Source organism: Echinops telfairi, unplaced genomic scaffold, assembly GCF_000313985.2.
Source record: "Echinops telfairi isolate 266 unplaced genomic scaffold, ASM31398v2 ScPeMD7_2010;HRSCAF=2546, whole genome shotgun sequence".
Lineage (NCBI taxonomy): Eukaryota > Metazoa > Chordata > Mammalia > Afrosoricida > Tenrecidae > Echinops > Echinops telfairi.
The window spans coordinates 20130413-20136105 of NW_022105908.1; the positions used below are offsets into that span (position 1 = coordinate 20130413).

At 45.1% G+C, this 5693-nt stretch overlaps 1 pseudogene; it reads right to left on the bottom strand.

The window, feature by feature from the left end:
* Window positions 1-4396: 4396 nt before the first annotated feature.
* Window positions 4397-4667, bottom strand: LOC101649965 (annotated as a pseudogene).
* Window positions 4668-5693: the final 1026 nt, after the last annotated feature.

The following is a 5693-nucleotide window of genomic DNA, read 5'->3' on the forward strand; positions in this document are numbered from 1 at the left end:
GCACCACGCCCTGGCCCCAAAGTCCACCTTCACCATTCCCTGGGGACCTCGCCACTCCGTTCCCTTGCTGTTCTGTTGCACCCTCTTAGTGTTTTGCCTCGGTGTGGCAGGATCAGATTGAGTACAATTCCCACACTGTGTCTCAGGTGTTGTCCCCTGTAGGGCTATGGGTAAGTGAGGGGCATCATGTTTCATAGTGGGGTCGGTTATGTGGTCCTCTCTGTGGACTGGCTGCTCTAATCGGGAACATCGTCCTCAAGGCCTGGTGGGCCAGGATGTACTCCACTCTCTCCTCCCCCTTCATCTGCTCTCTTGTGCTCCGATCAGATATGTCTCTCTCCCGGAACTGCAGATTCAATGCTGTCCTTTGAAATAAATTCTTCTGTGGGGAGGGGCAAGTGTCTACTTAGTAGTTGGGATTGGGGCCGGTCCCCCAGACCTCTCCACTGGTTCCCTACTCCCCTCCGGCATGTTGCATTCACATCCTGGAGCACTGGGTTGAAGTCTGGTCCCTCTTTCCCTGTGGAGATATAAACAATACCCTCCCCTTGGGTGGGTTAGTGCCCTGTGCCCCCACTAACCATTTATTTTTTATTATTATTTTTCCTTTCTCCACCTCCTTTTTAGTTGTCTACCATGTGTATCCCTGTATTTGGTCTGGTCCCTGCCATATTACCTGGTCTTCACCCCAGGAATGCTTGTATACAGTAGCTTTTTGCCTATGCCCCTTAAAACCTTTATTAAACAAAAACATCAATATGTGAAGCTATTGTTTATAAACATAGCCACCACGTAGATCTATACACGCATACCCTTCTGAAGGCAGCGTTTCCATCTCGCTCACCTTTGGGCACCCTTGAGGGACTCAAGTTGTTTTTATTTTGAATATTCTCTGGGTTTGAAGAACAGAGAGAAGTCTGAAGGGGCAAGATCAGGGCTTCAGTGGATGGAGTCAGGTTTCCCACTGAAATGCTCGTGGAATAGCCTTGCATGAGCAGGTGCATTGTCGTGATGGGATTTTTGACTTACATTGTAAAAATAACCTTTCTGCTCTCTAACCTTGAAAAGAAGATGCATAATGCTGTACGCTGGAGAGAAGACATAATCAGCTGATCTTTGGTGTCGCACTGGAACCAAGGTGACGAATTCATATATTTGAATCCTAAATTTCTGCTCATTTACTGAGAGAAAGCGGAGAAAGAACTGAGATCTGCCCATTCTTGGACTCTAGCTATGAGAGGCCTCCGCCGAATTCTAGCAACGGTTCAACCACCTTCTCAGAAAAGAGACCTCTTGGGAAAAATTAAAAGCCTCAAGTCTAAAGGTTTGGGCTCTAAACATGGGCCTGACAATGTAATTGCTGATTCAGATTCTCCAGTTATGAATGAAACGTAGCGAAGCGTTACTTGTGTGCCTTGCCATGACCACCTCGCTACAAACGAAACGAGTCATTGTTGTCGGGCACCCCGGTGTCGGTCCCGACCCTCAGGGACACTGCCTGGTCCTGCACCATCCTCACCACTGGTCTGTGAGTTAGAGGTACCGTGGTGGCTCGTGTGTTGCTGGAAGCTATGTCACTGGCATTCCCAATGCCCGCAGGCTTGCCCAAAAGGAACAGGTTTCAACAGAGCTTCCAAACAGAACAGACAAGGAAGAGGGAATCGGCCGCCCACTTCCGAGGAAGTAGCTGCTGAAAACCTTAAATGAGTTCCGTCAGGATAAACCTGAGCATTGATTAATTGCTTAGAGATAAAACCCTATACGGCAAGATCTTAAACAAAGGCACCCATATGCCATGGTGAGATGTAATTCATGCTTGAAAGAAAGCAGAGGAAGAAGGAGAAGAAAGAACAGGGAGGCCATGGGGCGGTGGACAACAGAGTGTACCCCTTTAGCCAGCGCGCCTAGGGAAGGCTTCGCTGGCCTTCTTGAAGCTGTCCTTTGATAGGGAGCTAACCGTCCGCTGCGTCCAGCAGGGATAACCGAGGCCACAAAACAGGTTGAGAAGAGCCTGGAGACATTTTTGGGGAGTTGAAGAAAGAACCAAGCCAATGTAGCTGCCCCCCATGACCAGGGGGGGCCCCCAGGTGTCCGGTGCAGGCATTGGGGCTTTATTTGCGGTGCAATAGTCAGTCATTGGGGGGTAGAAAGCAGGAGACTGGCTGATCTGATTGATTCTACTTCTAAAAGATGTGGGGAAACCCGCTTGCCTGGCCACCAGGAGTCCACTGACCAAGTCCAAGGTGAGATGAGGGGAGTGGCTTGCTGTGGGATGCCAGAAGTGATAAGAAGAGGCCAATTCAGGTGTTTCAAAAGATTAGCACCCACAGCACTTGGATTGGCTATGTGAGTAACTGGGAGATTTGTAGCTTGAGCAATTGGGTGGATGGAGGTCTATGACTCAGGTGAGAGACGTTGAAGGAGGGGCAGATTAGGGGGTTGGTATCCAAGTGGCAGCCTCAAGCAGGCACTTGGGGAGCTCAGGGAGAGTGCCAGTTGACAGTCCTCTCTGGTGAGGCTTCTAGCCCATCTCTTCCCACAAATGCCATGATCCCACGTCCTCCCCACTGGATGGCCCTCACTCTCGTCTTCCTCAGCCTCTCTGCACACTCGGCCGGCCAGCAGCTCCCCTGCCCTCAAACACTGCTGGTGCTTCTCAATAGCACCCTCGTGAGTGGCCCTATCTCTGTGGCTGCTCTTTTTCTTTTTGTTGTTATTTATATTGTTGTTGGGAAGGTGAGGGGACTTTAAGAAATGCATGAAAAAAAATTCTACCTTTTTAAATGGACCCTTTTATTGGCTCTTACAGATATTATAACAATCCATACATCACTGGTACCAAGCACATCTGTACATATGTTGCAATCATCATTTTCAAAACATTTTCTTCCTCCTTGAGCCCTTGGTATTAGCTCCTCTTTTCCCCCTCTCTTCCCCACCCTCATGGACCCCAGATAAATGATAAATCATTATTATTTTCATATCTGACACCATCTACTGTCTCCCTTCACCCACGTTTCTGTTGCTCGTCCCCCTGTGGGGGGGGGCAGTTAATATGCCAATCCTTGTAGTCAGTTCCCCCTTTCTCTCCCCTACCCTCATGGTATGGCTACTCCCATTACTGCTCCCAAGGGGCTTACCTGTCCCGGAGTCCATGTGTGGAGAGCTCCTGTCTGTACCAGAATACATGCTCTGGTCTAACCAGATTTGTATGGTAGAACTGCAAAATTTAAAAATTTCCATTTTTCCACCGACTTTTTGAAGTCCCCTGGCATACACAGCAAGAGACACACCAACTAAACACGTATTTCAATATCTATATATAATTCAGTGAAATTGACTTCATTTTTCTAATTGCGACCATTCTCACTCTCCTTTCCGGACTTATTCCTCCTCCTCCACACAAGGTTCCTATTGAAGCTCGCTAGCTGTCACGTGAACTCTCATAGATAGTTCTTCAAAGAGCAGAAGGCTCAAGGCAGATACTCTTTGTTTTTTCTTTTAAAAATCATTTTATTGGGGGCTCGTACAACTCATCACAATCCATACATGCATCCATTGTGTCAGCCACATTTGTACATCTGTTGCCCTCTTCATTCTCAAACATTTTCTTTCTACTTGATATCAGCTCCTCATTTTTCCCCTCCCTCCCTGCCCCCTCCCTCAAGAACCCTTGATAATTTATAAATTAGTATTATTTAGTCATTTCTTTTTTTGTGTGACAAATCCATTTAATTAAGTAGTATACATATAAAATGTTTCCCATTTAAATTCAAAAGAGGACTTAAACAGTGACTACAAAATAGTATGTTCGAGATGAACAAGTTTTTGAAAAATAAAAGACAAACTGAGAAAGAGAATGTACAGAAAAATGGGCTTAGCTGTATTTTCGACATATATATATTACCTGTGCATTCTTTATTTTAAGAGGGATTAACAGAATTTGAGTTCAGTAGAAAAACCCCTCTTATGAAACATGAGAACTTGTACTAAATTTTGTTAGTAACCACTTCAAATGTTTAAAATGCACTTACTCAAAGTTCATCACTCTGTTTGGAATTATTTTTGTTTGAAAAGCAAATGGCCATGTAATTCAGGAAGCAAACAGGCATAAAAACAAGTGACAATTTTTGTCACACTGACCATTGCAGTAAAATAAATAAAGCTGCAGTTAACAAAAAAGTCTTTATTTTCATCTTTAAACAACAAACTTTTTGTTCACCCAAGAGAATCATGATTACCTATCACAAAAATTGGGCATTTACAGTGCATCTTCTAAGTATGTCCCTTTAACGGGAAACTTAGCATCAGAGTATCTCAAGATTAAAAAGTTACCAAAAAATCCATCTTGTGGCTTTTAGAAACAAAACAAGCAACGTAAGTCCAGAAAATCCACTCATACTTCAGGTCCTTCTCCTCCAGGAACCAGCGTTGTTATGTTATTTCCATTTAGCAAAATCTGATCTAATTTAGTAATCCTTCCTTCTGGGGTGATTTCAAATTCGGTGACATCTTCCAATACCATATTAACAAAGGCATCGAAACCTAGAAGGGTGCCAACAATTTCCTTGTCACTCTTCATCACAATGTGAATTCTTGATCCTATACATCTGTCCACGCGCTCTAGAGGAGCAGCTGCGACGGTTCGTAGTAGCGTTCGCCGCCATGGCTACACCGGAAGTGGGCTGCTATTTAGTCATGTCTTACACTGCGTCTCCCTTCACCCACTTTTCTGTTGTCTGTCCCCCAGGGAGGAGGTTATAGGTAGATCCTTGTGATCTGTTCCCTCTTTCTCCCCTACCTTCTCGTTCCACCCTCCTGGTATCGCTACTCTCACCACTGGGTCTGAGGGGTTCATCTGTCCTGGATTCCCTGTTTCCAGCTCTTATCTGTACCAGTGTACATCCTCTGGTCTAGCGGGATTTGTAAGGTAGACTTGGGATCATGGTAGTGGGGATGGGGAGGGGAGCATTAAAGAACTAGAGGAAAGTGGTATGTTTCATCGGTGCTACCCTGCACCCTGACTGGCTCGTCTCCTCCCTGTGACCCTCTGTAAGGGGGTGTCCAGTTGAGACAGAAGCTCTTTCCTGGTGGTGCTGAACTTCTGTTTGGTTTTAGGAAGACTTCAGGATCAAGTCTTTGGATCAAGGTTTAAAGATGAGTCCAGGGCAGCTTGCATTTCCCCTTGTGATTGGTATTCTTCTACAAAGTCTTTAATCAAAATGCTGTGTGACTGCTTTTTTAAAGCCTGCTTCACCAGCCTTGCCTTCTCTACCCAGTTTAAAGCAATCATTTCCAAAAGTATAATGGGGTGGGGGGTGGGGGGAAACCCACATTAGAACTGTGTACACGCTCTCATTTTAATTTCATCATCTTTTTAAAGTTGTGTTTTGCGTATGTTTCATACATTACACCTAGTTTGTATAGTGTATCGGGGTTGCATCCTTAATTTTTCAGGAGGTAGAATTCAAATAAGTATGTAGTCCATATCTCTAAATGATTGGATTTGGGGGAGGGGGTAATCTCATCTGGCCTCATATTTTAAATTATAATCCATGTACTTTTTAAATTAATTCAGACTTTCTCCTTCTTACCCTCATGTCTCTAGGGACACTGCTAGTTCAGTGGCAGATTCTCCCCGTCTATGTAGGACACCTGGGACCAGTTCCTGGTCAGTACCCCTCAGGTGTGGT